The sequence below is a fragment of the Siphateles boraxobius genome, unplaced genomic scaffold, assembly GCF_051911475.1.
Source record: "Siphateles boraxobius isolate OS27281-9 unplaced genomic scaffold, OSU_SipBor_1 56, whole genome shotgun sequence".
NCBI lineage: Eukaryota > Metazoa > Chordata > Actinopteri > Cypriniformes > Leuciscidae > Siphateles > Siphateles boraxobius.
The window spans coordinates 12,198,435-12,217,243 of record NW_027509182.1 but is presented as its reverse complement, the minus strand read 5'-3'; the positions used below and the strand labels follow the sequence as shown (position 1 = coordinate 12,217,243).

The window sequence follows — 18,809 nt, the reverse complement described above, 5'->3', positions numbered from 1 at the left end:
TCTGACCGGTGTTTTACTTTGACTTTGCAATCTGGTAACACTGCGCACACACTCTCATATACTGATGATCTGAAAACACATCGAGATAATCTGGTTAAATAAAAGTGTTGTTTGTTCTCTCAGTGATGAACTGTAATAAATCCAATCATGAATCTCGACCGTGGTTTCTGACAATAGTCTTTGTTCCTGCTGTTTTAACAGAAAAAACATTCAAAAATTTGGAACTACTATTAGGAAATCCACTATTTTATGAATTAATTTTATAAAATATGACCTGTTTTCATAATGTAGAGTGTGTTAATTTGATAGCCTATAATAAATCAGGGAACTAGATGAGGTCAAATAAACCATGCGTTCCAATTGACATTCTCTTGATTTGTGCTTATAGGTGAAAATAAATACTCAAATGACAACAATTGTCGCTATTATAAATTTCAGCCATACAATCATGATTATCAATTCAACAATAACGCAGGATGACGGAAATGTCTTTTCATTGACTAAAACTAGACTAAAATCCCCAGAGGGCTGTTGAATGAAGTGAGTTGACAAAACCATACAAATCCAACCTGGTTTAGATCAGTTTCAGCGGGCTCACAACGCTCGCTATCCACTTTTCTCCTAACAACCCGACTGCATTTTAGAAGTTCCACCAGGACTCGAGACTAACGGCGTCCTATCTATTTATTTCTATTACATATAGAAAATGTGTTTAGGACAAACAGAAATATTCTCCAGGACGAAAGACATTTTTGTATGCATGTTCATTTATTACTAGCCTATTAGGCTAACTTACTTAGAAAATGCCAAAATTAACCTACCAAGCGCTGACTACAACAGAGTCTCATGCTGTTACTATAGTTAGCCTACTATCACTGGCGGTTACTCACCCGGAGACTTGTTCCACGGTACCGGGTGCATCTATCAAATGGCTTAATGACATTGCAAATGTGTTGCGCTGGTTAAACAACGGTAACGTAAAACAGATTGAGCACCAAGACGGCCCTGCATCTCCTCCATCGAACCCGAGTAGGCCTGTGTCCGTGTGGAGCCGGGCCCGGACAATGTCCCCGTATTCACCGTGATTTTGCAAAGTAAGACATGTTCCTGGATCAACATACCCCATATCCTTACCCTATCCCTAAACCTAACCCTACCCATAACTTTTCCCTAAAATCAGAGGGAAATGATAGGTGAATAACACTGATGTTGAAGCACCTTACCCTGGTTCTAAGCCTAAAGGTAGACATAAACTGTAAAATTGTCCCTCAAATCTGATTGGTTGATCTGAAAGTTGTTCCAGGATCAACAAAGACGTTGATCCAGGAACATGTGGTACTTGGTGGAATCACGTTCACCTATTTCACAGTGCATTAAAGACCAAAGCCCGTGTTTTTACCTCCTCCCCATAATACAACTAACCTGTAGCCAATAAAACAGTCCAGTTTTTCCTTTTTTTTATGGCAGAGTGTTTATATTCGGTTTCATTTCTTTGTAAAGTTAATTTTGAAAAATGTTTGGAGCATTTCTTTGTTTGTTAAATTAAAGTTTTTATTATTTAAAGTGACGACCAAGCGCCCAGAGGCGACAGTGAGGTGACGATTAATTTAGCCTCTCAAATAAACACTTCACTTGCCTACAATAAAATCCACGGATATAAAACACTTCATGCATATCACAATATTAGTTTAAACGTTATTATCACTAGTAAAAAAGCATTTTGAAAGGCTTAAGCAGGCTGCGACATTTTGATTTTGGGACGGTTGACATTCACTTTAGGACGGTTCAAATTGTTTTTCAGGACGGTTCCAGGAAGGAGGTGAAAAAAAAGTTAGTCTGAAGCCCTGAATTCCACTCAAAAAGACAAACAAATCATTTTAAAAACATAAGATTGCACTACAAACATCAGATATCTGCCACTTTGCTCACAACCGATTGGCACAGTTTTGGTTAGCAATCTCTAACCCAGAATAAACCGTGTAGCGCAAGTTATCATGGTGATACACATGAAAAAACAGGTAGCAACTGAAACCGGCTTCATGCAACAAAAGAGCAGCATAAGCTTGACTAAATATGGTAAAAACTAAAAAGTACATTTGACAGCACCATGACGAAGACTAAATTTTATAAACATGCAAGTGACGCATCATGCTCAATTTTAATCCAAAATTGTAGGGCATTTGGAGCGTAAATGCATGGGATTTAGCAAGCGCCACTATTAATAAAAAGGTTAGGAAATGTAGCACAATTATTATAAATCTGCCCAGAACTGGCAACCCTCCAAAGTATCCGTGCAAAAAGACCCACACCAAAGGAGGCCATCAAGAAGCCTACGGCAACTCACAGTCACCATCACATAACATCCACACAGACTAATTACTACATGAAAAATGTGGTTGCACTTTATTTTACAGTATGTGTACTTACAGTGAACATACCTAAGAGAGTACTGGTTAATATAAGGCGACTACATGGGTCAAGGTTAGGTTTAGGGGTAGGTTCAGGGTTAGTACCTAGTTATTTGCCAGTTATTGTAATTGCTAGTATAAGTACATATGTACATGGGGAACAGGACTGTCAAATAAAGTGCTACCAAAAATGTAAAGGACAAAAATATATTCCACAGAGTAGTGATTTTGAGTTGGGATGCAGATGTAAATGCTATTAACAACAGTAGCCGACGACGTGTAAAAAGTAATGCTGATCACCAATATATTTCAGACTATAACCAACCGATGCCGATCCAATCACTAATGCTTATGTTCAATTTCAAGCTAAAAATGCAACACACTGCAAAATGACAGACATTATATTTAGTGAAATATTATACATTATGTATTTTTAGAGCTTGAAAGTCCTGCAACCTATTGATTTTCATTGAATGGGAAAAAAATATCTTCTTTTGTATTCCACAGAACATAAGAATGCCGTGAATGAGTGAATTTTCGTTTTTGGGTGAACTATTCCTTTAGATTCTAGAGTACGTCTAAGTTACTAACCAAATGCAAGCAACATTTGCGACACAGACCATGTATGTGCAAAAGGTCAGATTTTCTTGCTTCCACTCAAGCACATAAGATGCTCTTTGGAAATTTCACAAATCATGCTGGGACAACATGGATCATCAGTTGTGAACAATCCATGTCAGTTTGAGTGAGAGCTGCCATTCAAAGCAAAACCAGGACATGCCAAATAATGAGAAACTATACATATTATACACAATACAATATAACTTGGAAATGACAAGTTTTAATGACTTGTATGAACACCAAATTGGCCTTTTGAACTAAAAGAAAAAACGGTCCTACTTTATATTAAGTGGCTTTAAGTACCATGTACTTACATCGAAAAATAAGTAGGCCTACAATGTAATTATTGTGTTGATGTTGTATTGTAAAACACTTTTTCTGCTATTGAGGAGTGATACGGGTAAGGTTAGGGTCAGGTGTGTGTGATACAGGTAAGGTTAGGGTCAGGTGTGTGTGATACGGGTAAGGTTAGGGTCAGGTGTGTGTGATATGGGTAAGGTTAGGGTCAGATGTGTGTGATACGGGTAAGGTTAGGGTCAGGTGTGTGTGATACGGGTAAGGTTAGGGTCAGGTGTGTGTGATACGGGTAAGGTTAGGGTCAGGTGTGTGTGATACGGGTAAGGTTAGGGTCAGGTGTGTGTGATACGGGTAAGGTTAGTGTCAGGTGTGTGTGATACGGCTGAGGTTAGGGTCAGGTGTGTGATACGGGTAAGGTTAGGGTCAGGTGTGTGTGATACGGCTGAGGTTACGGTCAGGTGTGTGTGATACGGGTAGGGTTAGGGTCAGGTGTGTCATACGGCTGAGGTTAGGGTCAGCTGTGTGTGATACGGCTGAGGTTAGGTTCAGGTGTGTGTGATACGGGTAAGGTTAGGGTCAGGTGTGTGTGATACGGGTAAGGTTAGGGTCAGGTGTGTGTGATACGGGGAAGGTTAGGGTCAGGTGTGTGTGATTCGGGGAAGGTTAGGGTCAGGTGTGTTATACGGGTAAGGTTAGGGTCAGGTGTGTGATACGGGTAAGGTTAGGGTCAGGTGTGTGATACGGGTAAGGTTAGGGTCAGGTGTGTGTGATACGGGTAAGGTCAGGGTCAGGTGTGTGTGATACGGGTAAGGTTAGGGTCAGGTGTGATACGGCTAAGGTTAGGGTCAGGTGTGTGTGATACGGGTAAGGTTAGGGTCAGGTGTGATACGGCTAAGGTTAGGGTCAGGTGTGTGTGATACGGGTAAGGTCAGGGTCAGGTGTGTGTGATACGGCTAAGGTTAGGGTCAGGTGTGTGTGATACGGGTAAGGTTAGGGTCAGGTGTGATACGGCTAAGGTCAGGGTCAGGTGTGTGTGATACGGGTAAGGTTAGGGTCAGGTCTGATACGGCTAAGGTTAGGGTCAGGTGTGTGTGATACGGGTAAGGTCAGGGTCAGGTGTGTGTGATACGGGTAAGGTTAGGGTCAGGTGTGATATGGGTAAGGTTAGGGTCAGGTGTGGTGGTATGGGTCGGTTTAAGGTTGGGTTAAGGTGTAAGGGAAGGTCAACAGTGTAATTACAAATGTAATTACATAAATTAATTACAGCTCTAATTGCATGCAGGTATTTTCAAAATACATCTACAATGTAAAAACATGCATGTACACAATACGTCTGTTGTATCAAATTATTAATTTCAAAGTAAGTACATAGTACTTAAAGGACAAGTTCGGTATTTTAGACTTAAAGCCCTGTTTTAAGATCATTTCTGATAAAATAGAACGGTTAAGATTGATATTTGGACAAATGCTGCTGTCCCGAGAATTTTCTGTTTCTGTGGTAGCACCCCCCAACCACACACACAATGGTTTCATAGGTGTACTGGAACAATCATTCATAAAACGCATTAAACTTTAGTTTACAAAGACGTGAAACTCACCGAGTGGTCTGGGGTGTTCACTGATATGCTCACACAAAAATCGCTGCAAAAGATGCTTTTCAACAGGTTTTATCGTAGTGGGGGGGGGGGGGGGGGGGGACGGTGCTACCACAGAAACCGAAAATTCTCGGGACAGCAGCATTTGTCCAAATTTCAATCTTAACCGTTCTATTACATCAGAAACGATCTTAAAACAGGGCTTTAAGTGTAAAATACCGAACTTACCCTTTAAAGCCACTTAATATAAAGTGGGACCGAAACGACATAAGAAACAAAGTTATAAATAAAGACAAATGAAAAACAACAAAAAATGTAAAGAAATATTATAATTTTAAAACTATATAGATCGGTGGTTCTCAATTCCAGTCCTCGGGACCCACTGCTCTGCACATTTTTTATGTCTCCTTATTTAACACACCTGATTCAGATCACCAGCTCTTTAGGAGAGACTCCTTGATCTGAACTGAGCGTGTCAGATAAGAGAGACATACAAAATGTGCAGAGCAGTGTGTCCCGAGGACTGGAGTTGAGAACCACTGATATAGATTACTGGTTGCAAGACACTTGGCCTGCTTTTATTGCTTAGTAATCTCATCCTAAATTATGTATTATTCGAAAGATTAAACGCTTAAATTAATCCTGTGAAAACGGTTTCTGAAATTGGCCGTTGTGTTACCATGAAAATGTTTCTTTAAAACCTTTTAGCGAGCTAATTTTTTCGTGATATCAACTTCAAATTTTTGAACACAACTTGGTTAGACACATGGCTTTAATTTTCTAGCAATTTGAGTCCAAATTATTTAGTAAAATATACATTTTGTATAAAATAAATGTTTCGTTGAATACATTTGCTTTACAGTAAACTTCGTAGAAGCTGCTTTCACTTCAGCAATAATCATGAGTGTCTTTAGAAAGAGACCGACCTTAGCTCTGTATTCCAATGCATTTGTGAATTACCACTAATTAAATTAAATTCAGATGTTTAAAACAGGGGCTGGCAGTTAAAAGGTTAAATATTAAAACAAATCTGTCAAATAATCACCATGGCTTAAAGTGATTGTCATTTTCTCAGCTCCATGTGGCTCCAAACCTCTGTGCATTTCTTTCTTCTGTGTAAAACAAAATATGATTTAACTGGAAAAATGGCTAAATGTTTATTTGATTGTTTGGTTTTGGTCTATACAGTAAAAGGGTGGTTTTGGACTCCAAGGACTTTGTATGTTATTTGTTATGTTCCACAGAAGAAAGGATGTCTCAAGTTTCTACCAACATAAATTAAGAATAATTAAATGAATTCATGTATATTAGGTGACACTTTGTCCTGAGGCAAGGTTGGGCAGATGAGGAGTTTCCCACGTTGCAGAAGAGCTTGGACTGTTTCTGTACTGAGAATCAACATCATGAAAGTGATCTTTCAGGCTTTAGGTTTAAGCAGGAGGTGTCAGACTGTCGTGAGATAGCTTAGCTTTACGTATGTTCAGACATTTAGTGTGTGTGAGGAGTCACTGGAGCAAATTTACCTTGTGCAGCTCAACAAATAAAGAAAACATAATAATACCATAACTCCAGACTAATGACAGACATATTCTTTTGGGTTTTTTTTTTAAAAGTCTCTTGGTTTCTGTAAAGCAATGTTGTTTGAATTACAATTTATATATATATAAAAAAAACATTACTAAAAAAAAAAAAAAATATATATATATATATATATATATATAATGTTTTCTTTATATATATATTTTTTTTAAGTAATGTTTTTTATGGTTTTAATTAATAATAAAAACTGTATATTGGAAACAAAAATAATAAAATGAAATAAAAAAGACATCAACTTTTGGGGGCTAAATATTTCAGCAAAAGAAATTATATAAATGTATACAGAATATAACTCATTCATCTCATTTTTGCCATTTAATTTCCAAATCAATACAGACATAACATCCACATTCACACATCCACAATTTTATACTAATTTCCTCTCTGAGTCGTCTGAACTGTGGCGGTTAAGCAGCAAGAGTGGAAGAGTTTGCTATGAGCAACAAACAGTATGAAGTCAATGTAGCACATTATGAAATCTACGTTCCCAGAGTGATGTAACGTTAATAATTACTAGAGTAAAAAATAAGGCTCTAATTTACATAAAGGCAGTTGGGCTTAGCATTACCCTACAGAGTCGCAATATAGTCATTTTGTATTTATTGCTTCTGGGAAAAAGCAGGACATTAATGGAGTTTCTACGGGATTTAAAGGAAAACACAGCATGCAGCATCTGCGTTAATTTATAGCTTAGTTGCTTCATTTTCTTAAGAATTTCAAGGAATAGTTCACCAAAAATATATACTGTCGTCATTCACTCAGTGTCATGTTGAACACTTCTAAATCATTATTTTCCAAGACATTTTAAAATATATTTTTCAAGGTAAAATTTTTTTAACCATTATACATGAATTATTAAAGTCACACCACATTTTACCAAATCATCATATTATCATTTTAAGAGTCTTAACTGACCTTCACACACAGTCTAGCATGCCTACAGAGGTCCTCAATATACATTTACAACATTCTGAAATATGCCGCCAAGTGAACAGACTTTCCTTGAAAAGGGACTTTGGTAACACCCGTGTAAGCAAAAATGTATCAAATTTCAAAATGGTCTTAGCAAAATTGGTATTGGTGGATTCTGCACGAGCCAAGAAACCCGTAGACACCAAGATCAAGTTTTAACCAGTAGACAAGATTTTTATGACCAACATTTCAAAAGTTATGAGCAAAAATGTTCAAATCTCATGACCTGTAGGTGGCACTGTTCCCACATTTGGAACATACCCTCAGATCAAGGTGTTGATGAAGCATACCAAATTTCATTTCAATAGATCAAAGTTTCGCCAAGATATAGCATATAATCCAATTTGGGTCTACACGGTTAGCTTCACATTATCATAACTTTTGATCAAAAATAAATATTAACATTTTGTTCAGTCATTTCAGTGTGGCTTGGCCCAGTGATCACCTAAGTCAATTTGGGTAAGAATCTGACAAAATTTTAAATAGTAGTGGTGAAAAAAAATGGATTACAGTACATTTCAAAACAGCGACTACTATAAAGGGGCGGAGTCTAGATGTAATGCATTAATTGTTCACAGCATGAAAGGCATAATCAGATCAACTAAAAATTTTATTTCTAGGACAAAGTGTTCAAAAGCTATATCAATAAGAAATTTTAAAGTGGTGGTGGAGCTGCTGTTGGTCAGATTACCATTTAGGACCACCTCTATAAGTGTGCATCATTTTTCTATTCACGGATCATAGTGATGCCATAGACTCCCATTCGGGATAAAAGAAAAACAAGTACAAATGCTACAGCATCTTCGGTGATTATGCAAAACTAAAAGTTTTATTTTTCATTTAATGAGGTTTTTCTTCATCATGATAAGAGAACATACATCTTTTATTTTCTGGGGTGTGGAGGGGCCTATTAAAATTAATTTTAATTCAGAAATAAATAAAAAACATCAAAGAGCAGAATTAAATTCATTATGTTAATGAATGCCATTTATATGCATTGTTGAATAAATTGAACCGAACCAAAAATAACGTTTTCCATATTTCATGTCCTTTGAAACCAAACAATAGCTTTGTGTGAAGAAAAGAAAAAAAAGTTGTGATCAAAAAAATGTATTCACTGATAACCTTCCATCGAAGCTGGGATATCACTTGCACTGAGAACCAAAAATTGCAGCAGTTCAATTGGGGAATGATTTTTGAAAACAGCAGGAAAGGAAAAATGACTTTAATTTGGGTCTGTCTATCAAACAAAGATATCGCACGGCTTCAGAGCACTCCACACAAGAGGTACAGACTACTTTACGATACTTCTATATTGGTGGTCCTTTTTGCAGCTTCAAAGCTGAAGTCATCATAAAATACTGCAGGTAAAACTAAGACCACCGTCAACTACCTCGCATGGTTTGAAACCTTGATGAAAACGTCCTGAGCAAAATGGTTTACCTTGTTGTGCAGAGCTTGAGGAATCAACCGCTCTCTTCTATTTCTCTCTCTCCTGAATTCAGCCAAACAAGAGGAAGATCTGAAAACAAAAGGGTCAATGGGTTAAAAATTAGCCACTTGTTCCAAGTTACATCAACTGACATTGAAATGCAGTGGAAAATTACAGAGCTCAGACGCCTTGCATGGAAAATCCCTAAATTTATTACACAAAAGGGGGAAAGGCAGGCTTATGAAAATTTCCATGAAAATTCTATTCTTAGATTAGTAACAGTTGGAGGGCAGAGTGTGGGTTTGGTGTTTGAGCAGAAAATCCTGACCTAAACAGGCCTGATTCACCAATATAGATCTGAAGACTTCCGACCAAACCATTTACAGCTCAAATTAAACCGCAGCACAAAAAGCATTTAAAATCATGCTTTGACATCTATGTAGCGAAGCGATGTTGTTTTCCTAAAGAAAGCAGAGGGGGAAAAAACTAATGCAATTTATGTGGTTCCAAAGTTCTAACAACACATTGAAACCTGGGATTTTATTTCAGTTGTAAACTTAACAAAGTTTTAGGATTCTTAAAATGTCAAAAGAAAAATGTCTAGGTCACATTTGTGACGTATGCCATGAAAACCTGATGATTTATGCACAAAATCATGATTCTTTGTACAAAAGGTCAGCATGTTTCTACTGAAACACAGAAGTTGCTCAAAATCATTCTGAAATGATACGCAACATGGTTTTGCAAAAACTAGCAGTTTTCATAATGTCATTCTAGAAAAGGGCAAAACAACAGATACTAAGAAATTCACAAATTCATCTACATATTCCAATTCAACCTCTCTAAAATTGTTAAGCTGATAATAACATTTTTAATGAACTTGCCTGAATTTTGAATTAATGTTGCATGAAACCATAAAAATGCAAAAGAGAAGCATTTTCTCTAGTGCTCTCAGACTTTTGGAGGCCACTAAAGATGAATAACAATTTTTTTTTTTTAACATTTTGTTCATTTGCATCAAAGGAATAGTTCACCTGAAAATAACAAATTCAGTCATTTACTCAACCTCATGTTGTTCCAAACCTGCATGACTATCTTTCATTTGTACTTTATTTCTTCAATTCAATGGGGTCCAAAGCGTTTCGTTTCGCACAGAAGTCAGTCAGCCATACTATGCATGAGGATGAGTAAATTACAGACATTTTTTAACTATCCCTTTAAAGCCTCTTACGTGCTGCGGCCCTTTTTCTAAAATGAGATGATGAAAACAGCAGGTCATAAAGCACACTGCATTTGTCTCATTTGTGTATTCAGTACAAGTAAGGGAAACTGATAAAAACTATATTTCCACATCCAAAAAGGTTGTCCATCTAAATAGCAAGTCTGTCAATGATTACAGCAACTGTTGAATTATAATCAGTGGTGCACTTATACATTTTGTTTTCAGGCACAAGTATTGAAAATTGTAAATTGACATCTTTGTTTTGATTTTTTCCCTCCAGACAGATGAGTCATCAAATTTCAGCCACTGACAGAAAATTACAGAAAATAAAACACTGCTGCCCAGAATAAGAAATTGCTATTTAATGCAAAACGTAAACAAAAATCACTTTATTTTAATAACAGAGAAAAAAACCGATCCTTTTTTCTCCTTCAATTTTCACAATATACTGTACGAATTTGGAAATATGTCTTTTAATTGTTACATGCAGTGCTGCTTGAAACCCAGATTTTCAGTGCATTTAAAAGGAAGTTAAAAATATTCTCACTTCCCTCGTGTAACTAACTAGCAAAAATCATTCTGACACCAACACGTGTGAACATTACATTTGACTGCTTTCCGTTCATGACACAGGAACAAAATCCCGTCCATTCTGCACCCTCTGTCAGCTCTCACTGATCATTACAATATTTGCAGTTGGGCTGTGCAAAAAGAAAACAGAAAAATCAATATGTGTGTGTGAAAGGAAAATTAAAGTGAAAATGTCATTAAGGATGTTTTGTTTTCTTAACACATTGAGGAAATTTGCTGCGTTACAAAAAAAAATAAAAATAAGAATAATACTAAACAGCATGAAGAAGTTTGTCTGCAACAACAACAAACGAATCAGTCTAATTCACAAAGAAAATAAAAAGAGTCGAATGTGTAGAAAAAATAAATATGCCTGCAAGCAAAATTAATTGTAATTTCTTAATTTCTCGAAATATCTCCCGACAGAGGGCGCTAATTTCGCTGCAAAAACGAAAACGACATTTACACTCTGATTTCATCGAAAATAAAGCTGTCTTTCAGTAATCACACTTCCATCAGTTTCACCTGCATTAAAGTTCAGCGCGTGGAGTTGTTTAGTGCGCGAGCGAGCAGTTCGAGACAAGCTTTCCTTCCCATCGCCAGAGAGGAGTAGGGCTCAAAAAATTCACAGGAAAATTCAGCAAACATGGCTGCTGCGTGTGCTTTTTGTGTTTTCAGATTCTACCCTACCTCGTCTGATTTCAACTCCACAAATCTGCTGCAAAAGCCTCGGCTCGATCCGAGCACTCACACTGCAGGACACATGCAACAATTCACTGCAACACTAACTCGCTGCAAAACTTTACTTCGAAAGCAGATCCGCAAAAAGAGAAAAAAAAAAAAATCACCAGATCCATGCAGTGCACGACACATTCAGATCACATCTGAGGAGAATTGGGATTCGATCTTACCGCGCGCACAAACACGAGCTCCGGATGATTGCGATCAAAGCGCCCGTTACATTGTATCATTTGTGAATGAGGAAAGACGCGCACGCCACTTTGTTTCCTCCCAAAATGATGCGGGTCATGCGGAGAAATTTTCTGGGAATGAAGAAATCCTCCCCTTCGGGTCTCAAAATGACGAAACGAGCGGGTCTTTCCGGGGCATTTTTTTCTTCTCTCTCTCCCTCCCTCTCCCTCTTTAGAAACAGAGCTCCAGAAATTGTTTTCAGTGAATTTGCCTCTTCTCTTCCTGATGTCTCGATGCTATAGAAATGTTGCGGTCTGCCCACGGACACACTCATCCGCCATCATGCTAGGGCAGGTTCTCAGTTTGCAAATGCATTAATTTCACACAATGCCTTTATGAAGCTGATATCACGTCAGCTGGCCCGGCATTTGGGTTAGAAATGCAAAATCATTTACCTGTGGGTTTCAATGCAATTGTAAATATATCCATGCAAAGCAAGTTTTTTTTGTTGTTGTTGTTGTTTTTTTTACATTTATGACCAAACTTCTTTTCTTTTGCCTGAATGAAAAAAGACCTCTTCTGTTCGACCCACAAGTTACTTGTTTCACGTTTTTTTGCCTGAATTTTAACCACAGCATTTTTTGCCCGTTTTTGTCATAATGCTTTACAGGGATGCACAAACATGTAGTGAGGGAAATATGAATGTCTTGATTTACAGAAAATAAAGATTATTTCAGTAGCAAAAAAAAAACATGAAAATAGCAAAGCTCGATTGGAAGGACTTTTATATTTTATGTGTTCTGTGCTGTTTCCTTTTTTCCCTTCTTCACTCCTCGCCCCGCAGCGCCTCTAGCGGCCAGTATGCGGATCGACAGAAACAAATGCAATTCATGAAATTTGTCATGCAAATTCTAATTTTCAAAAAACGTGTTTCTGTGAATTCTCATATTTAGAAGCTTGCCAATACAACCTCACACATCTCATATCCTGTAGTATTTTATACAAAATGAAAACATGAATTTGCTCTTTACCCTCCAACCCAGATTGTCTTTTGTCTGTTTTTTTATTTTAGACCCATAATTATCTATTGGTAACACTTTACAATAAGCTTATATTTGTTAAAAAAAAAAACTAACAATGAGTGATATATTTTTGCAGCATCTATTAACCTTTGTTAATGTTAGTTAATTAAAATGTTCATGTTGGTTCACAGTGCATTAATAAATTTGATCTTAAAAGTGTATTAGTTAATGTCTGTTGATATTATACGATTAATAAATTGCTGTAGAAGTATTGTTCATCTTTAATTAATGTGTAACATTTTTTATAAAAAGGATATATTTTGATTTTTTTTTTAAATGAAAAATACATGAATGTGAGAGTTTCCTAGTACTTGCGATATTCGTGTTTTTTTTTTTTTAATGACAGTAGCTATATGCACTCAAGCTGGCATGGACTAGTTAAATCTAGTTAATTCATATAAATATTTTAAAAAAAACATTATCCTGAGAACACATTTTTTTAGTTAAAACCACTCCGAACTAGATACCAAAAAGCCAGAGAAAACTAGCATTCATGCTTAAAACCTTAGTTACTGACTGTGTGTATTTTCTTTAATCACATTGTAACTGTACCTCAGATGCCATCAGCTGCATCTGTCTTTGTAAAGGTGAGACCCAAATGGCCAATACAGCCAAACATACAGGGAAACGACCAAATGCTATTAGAATTTAAATGGGACTATTTACAGGGTCTCCAGTGGGACGTCCTAACAGTCTCTTTAGATACAGAGTTTTGGCCCACAGACAGTGCTTTGGGTTAAATTGATAGTTCACCCAAAAATTTTAATTCTGTCATTAATTACTCGCCCTCATCTCGTTACAAACCCGTAAGAATTCAGAACACAAATGAAAATCTTTTTGATGAAATCTGTGTGATTTCTGTCCCTCATTGACTCTACGCAACTACCACTTTGACGCTTCAAAAAGTTCATAAAGAGATTGTAAAACTAATCCATTGAGCGGTTTAGTCCACGTTTTTGCACGTCAAGCAATATCGGATGAGCCTCTGTTTATGTTCGCTGAACAATATCTGAATAAAAGCCTAATTAAATCTGTTCATCATATAAAAGCGATCGAGTCTCTTCAGAAAATTTGGACTAAACCGCTCAATTCACATGGATTAGTTTCACAATCTCTTTATGAACTTTTTGAAGCGTCAAAGTGGTAGTTGCGTAGAGTCAATGAGGGACAGAAAACGTCTCGGGTTACGTATGTAACCCTTGTTCCCTGAAAAAGGGAACGAGACACTGCGTCGGTTACGACACTAGGGGAACGCCCTTCAGGTAGCGCGTCTGAATCCATGAATGAAATCGAATCCAATCCTATTGGCGTAGCGTGATGACGTAGCGAGTGACGGCATACGCGGATGTGTACAAGAGCACACCGGCACAAGCAAAGTCAGCTCTTTGCTATGAAGAAAGTGCTCCAGGCGGGGTGAGGTGTGGCGAACCGACGCAGTGTCTCGTTCCCTTTCTCAGAGAACAAGGGTTACATACGTAACCCGAGACGTTCCCTTTAGCGGGAACTCGAACTACATCGGTTACGACACTAGGGGAACGAGATACCCACTATACCACAACGAAACCCCGCTCATGAAGCTGTCTTCAGGCACAATCTAGGACGAAAGCACTCGTGCACCGGGTGTAGAGGGAAGGTCCAGACTGTAAAACCTCATGAATGTGTCGTTTATAGAAACCCCTGAAAGGAGGGCTCTAGAGGATGCTATGCCTCTGGTGGGGTGAGCCCTCACGGTCATAGGTGAAGGCAAATTGCGCACCTGATAAGCCAGGGAAATAGTCTGAACGATCCAGTTGCTAATGGTCTGCTTAGAGGCGGGAAGCCCCTTCTTGGGCGACCCGAAACACCAGCAACTGGTCCGAATTCCGCCACAAGGAGGACCTCTGGATATAACACTGCAGTGCTCTGACGGGGCACAGCAGATGAAGTCTCTCCTCATCCGCCGTCACATGAGGTGGAGGATGAAACGCCTGCAGAACAAAAGGCCGTGCCACATTAGAAGGCACCTTGGGCAAATAGCCAGGCCGGGGGTGCAAGATGCTTAATGTTGCCTGGAGCAAACTCCAAGAACCCATTGGAAATAGAGAGCGCCTGGAGATCTCCTACCCTCCTCAGAGAAGTAATGGCCAACAAAAAGACTACCTTAAAAGAAAGGTTCTTGGCCTCAGCCAACTCCAATGGTTTGAAGGGGGCCTCGGCCAGCCCTTCGAGAACCACTGCCAGGTCCCAAGAGGGAACCCTGGTGCGAGTCGCTGGTCTCATCCTCCAGGCTCCACGGAGGAAACGTACGACCAGGTGATGCCTCCCCAGAGGACCATCACTCAGAGGAGCGTGGAATCACGCAATGGCAGCCACATAAACCTTGAGTTTGGACGGGGTAAGTCCGGCAGAAAAGCTGTCTTGGAGAAACTCCAGCACTGAAGCCACTTGGCAGTGAACTGGGTTCAAAACACGCTCTCTACACCAAATGGAAAAAACACTTAAGGCCATATAACTTCCTCGTGGAGGGAGCTCTGGAAGTGAGAATAGTTTCAACCACTTCTGCTTACAGGCCGGCTTCTAGGAACTGTGCCCCCTCAGGTTACGACACTAGGGGAACGCCCTTCAGGTAGCGCGTCTGAATCCATGAATGAAATCGAATCCAATCCTATTGGCGTAGCGTGATGACGTAGCGAGTGACGGCATACGCGGATGTGTACAAGAGCACACCGGCACAAGCAAAGTCAGCTCTTTGCTATGAAGAAAGTGCTCCAGGCGGGGTGAGGTGTGGCGAACCGACGCAGTGTCTCGTTCCCTTTCTCAGAGAACAAGGGTTACATACGTAACCCGAGACGTTCCCTTTAGCGGGAACTCGAACTACATCGGTTACGACACTAGGGGAACGAGATACCCACTATACCACAACGAAACCCCGCTCATGAAGCTGTCTTCAGGCACAATCTAGGACGAAAGCACTCGTGCACCGGGTGTAGAGGGAAGGTCCAGACTGTAAAACCTCATGAATGTGTCGTTTATAGAAACCCCTGAAAGGAGGGCTCTAGAGGATGCTATGCCTCTGGTGGGGTGAGCCCTCACGGTCATAGGTGAAGGCAAATTGCGCACCTGATAAGCCAGGGAAATAGTCTGAACGATCCAGTTGCTAATGGTCTGCTTAGAGGCGGGAAGCCCCTTCTTGGGCGACCCGAAACACCAGCAACTGGTCCGAATTCCGCCACAAGGAGGACCTCTGGATATAACACTGCAGTGCTCTGACGGGGCACAGCAGATGAAGTCTCTCCTCATCCGCCGTCACATGAGGTGGAGGATGAAACGCCTGCAGAACAAAAGGCCGTGCCACATTAGAAGGCACCTTGGGCAAATAGCCAGGCCGGGGGTGCAAGATGCTTAATGTTGCCTGGAGCAAACTCCAAGAACCCATTGGAAATAGAGAGCGCCTGGAGATCTCCTACCCTCCTCAGAGAAGTAATGGCCAACAAAAAGACTACCTTAAAAGAAAGGTTCTTGGCCTCAGCCAACTCCAATGGTTTGAAGGGGGCCTCGGCCAGCCCTTCGAGAACCACTGCCAGGTCCCAAGAGGGAACCCTGGTGCGAGTCGCTGGTCTCATCCTCCAGGCTCCACGGAGGAAACGTACGACCAGGTGATGCCTCCCCAGAGGACCATCACTCAGAGGAGCGTGGAATCACGCAATGGCAGCCACATAAACCTTGAGTTTGGACGGGGTAAGTCCGGCAGAAAAGCTGTCTTGGAGAAACTCCAGCACTGAAGCCACTTGGCAGTGAACTGGGTTCAAAACACGCTCTCTACACCAAATGGAAAAAACACTTAAGGCCATATAACTTCCTCGTGGAGGGAGCTCTGGAAGTGAGAATAGTTTCAACCACTTCTGCTTACAGGCCGGCTTCTAGGAACTGTGCCCCCTCAGGGGCCAGACCCACAGTTTCCACAGCTCGGGCCGAGGGTGGAGAACTGAGCCCCCTGCCTGAGACAACAGGTCCCTCCTCAGAGGGATCTGCCATGGCGGGCCTGCCAGAAGCAGGATGATGTCCGAAAAACATACTCGGGCCGGCCAAACGCGGCTACTAATAGTAGGCTGACCCCGTCCCGACGGACCCTTTCCAGAACTGCTGGGAGCAGAGCGATTGGGGGAAAGGCGTAAAGACGCAGCCTCAGCCACGTCTGCACGATGGCATTCAACCCCAGCGGGGCTGGATGTGTGAGGGAGAACCACAGTGGACAGTGTGTCGTCTCTCGAGACGCAAATAGGTCCACTTCCACTGGGCCAAACCTCTCGCATATTAACTCCACCACCTCGGGGTGGAGTCTCCATTCCCTGGGCCTCAGCCCCTGCCTCGACAGTACATCTGCTCCCTGGTTCTGGTCCCCAGGGACATACATCGCCCTGAGAGACGACAGTCTCTGCTGGGACCACAGGAGGATCTGATGCGCCAGTCTGCACAGAGGGCGCAACCTCAGACCCCCCTGGCGGTTTAGGTAAGATATCACCGACATGCTGTCGGATCTTACTAGGACATGGCGACCATGGAGGTCTGGCAGAAAGCTCCTCAGAGCCCGGAACACGGCCAACATTTCTAGGCAATATATGTGCCAAGAGGAATTATGGTCCTGCCAGAGACCTCTCGTAAAGCGGCCGTCCATGACCGCGCCCCAGCCTCTGAGGGAGGCGTCTGTCGAAATAGATATCCGGCGACATGATGCTCCCAGTCTGGGTCCTTGGGACAAGAACCAAGGCTTCTTCCAAATTGATAGGGAACGAAGCAAGGTTATTTTCGTAAACGAAAACTGAAACTAAGACTAAAACTATTGGTCAAAAAACATTTTCGTAAACTGAAATAAAATAAAAAATTTATAATAAATGAAAAACTAAAACTAAACGAAACTAACAACAGTTAATGAAAAACTAACTGAAATTAAATAATAATTAGCAAAAATAAATTATAGTTTTCGTTATTAAGCTCTTTACTTGGCGGAAAATCTGACCTGTGGCTGTTTAAGGAAATGCCTGATATGGCACTTAATACGCTTGAAGTTGCTGAGGCGATTAACCGCTGTCCTGTGACGCGCTCAATGAAGGACCATAACGTAGAATACATGGCTAGTGCTCAGCGGCTGTTCATAAAGGATGCATCTGTTGCAGTGGAATGGGAAATAACACAAGGTAATGCAAGCTGGACTTCTTTTAACTTGAGCGCAGCATTTTTTGAATGTCGTTTCATTTGCGAGACGCGGGTGCGACAGCAAAACAAGTTCGTCAAGCACAAAAAACTTTAATGTAGATTACTAGGCTACTATGTTTGAGATGTCATGTTTTCATGAAGATTGACAGGCTGAAAGGTGCTGTTATTATCATTGTTTTTGTAAAACATTTACTGCTAATATTATCCACGTGGAGACATTTCCCCGCAATGTATGGAATACCAGGACACGACACGCACACACGCGCGCGCATACAAAAACAGACACACACACACACTCTGGTGCACTATCTTTGTGGGGACTCTTCATAGACGTAATGGTTTTTATACTGTACAAATATTCTGTGTTCTTACACTAACCCGACCCCTAAACCTACCCTTCACACAACTTTCTGCAATTTTACATTTACTAAAAAAACTAATTATGTATGATTTATAACCTTGTGTACCTCAATTTAGGTCTCCACAGTGACACAAGTCCCCATGTGTCTGTGTGCATTCAGGTTTAAGTCTCCACAAGGATATAAAAACATGTACACACTCAAACATTGCATAGATGTTTCATTATTTAATCACACTGGCTACACAGCAGGTTGTGTTGGCTGTAGCCAGATGAATTGAGCTGTTTTTTTTTTAATGTACCAGTGGTCACTCTGCTACATTTACAGCTGAAATAAAGTAAACGAGGCATGTTTAACAAGATTTCATCTTTAATATTAATTAGTTTGTCTGAATTTTTCATATTTTTTTCTTGTATACTTTTAAGTTCCATTTATTTGGTGCTTTGTTCAATCTCAAACCATTATTTTATTTTATTATTAAGATGTCTGTACAAGAGTTAACTGTAATCTGGGAAAACATTCAACTTTGCTGAAATTAAGCGTCTCG

The 18,809-nt window shown here is 40.1% G+C and overlaps 1 protein-coding gene and 1 long non-coding RNA gene across 3 annotated transcripts in view; one reads left to right on the top strand and one right to left on the bottom strand.

The window, feature by feature from the left end:
• znf618 (zinc finger protein 618) overlaps positions 1–11,986 on the bottom strand; it is a 47,701-nt gene extending 35,715 nt beyond the window's left edge. For both annotated transcript variants that reach the window (XM_077206797.1, XM_077206798.1), the window contains exons 1-2: positions 11,628–11,986; positions 8,936–9,014 (exon numbers count right to left, since the gene is read on the bottom strand). The gene's annotated coding sequence lies outside the window, so the exon portion shown is untranslated. The remainder of the gene's footprint in view (positions 1–8,935; positions 9,015–11,627) is intronic.
• LOC143715133 (uncharacterized) overlaps positions 1–18,809 on the top strand; it is a 251,763-nt gene that overhangs the window by 3,138 nt on the left and 229,816 nt on the right. The gene's annotated exons all lie outside the window — the stretch shown is intronic.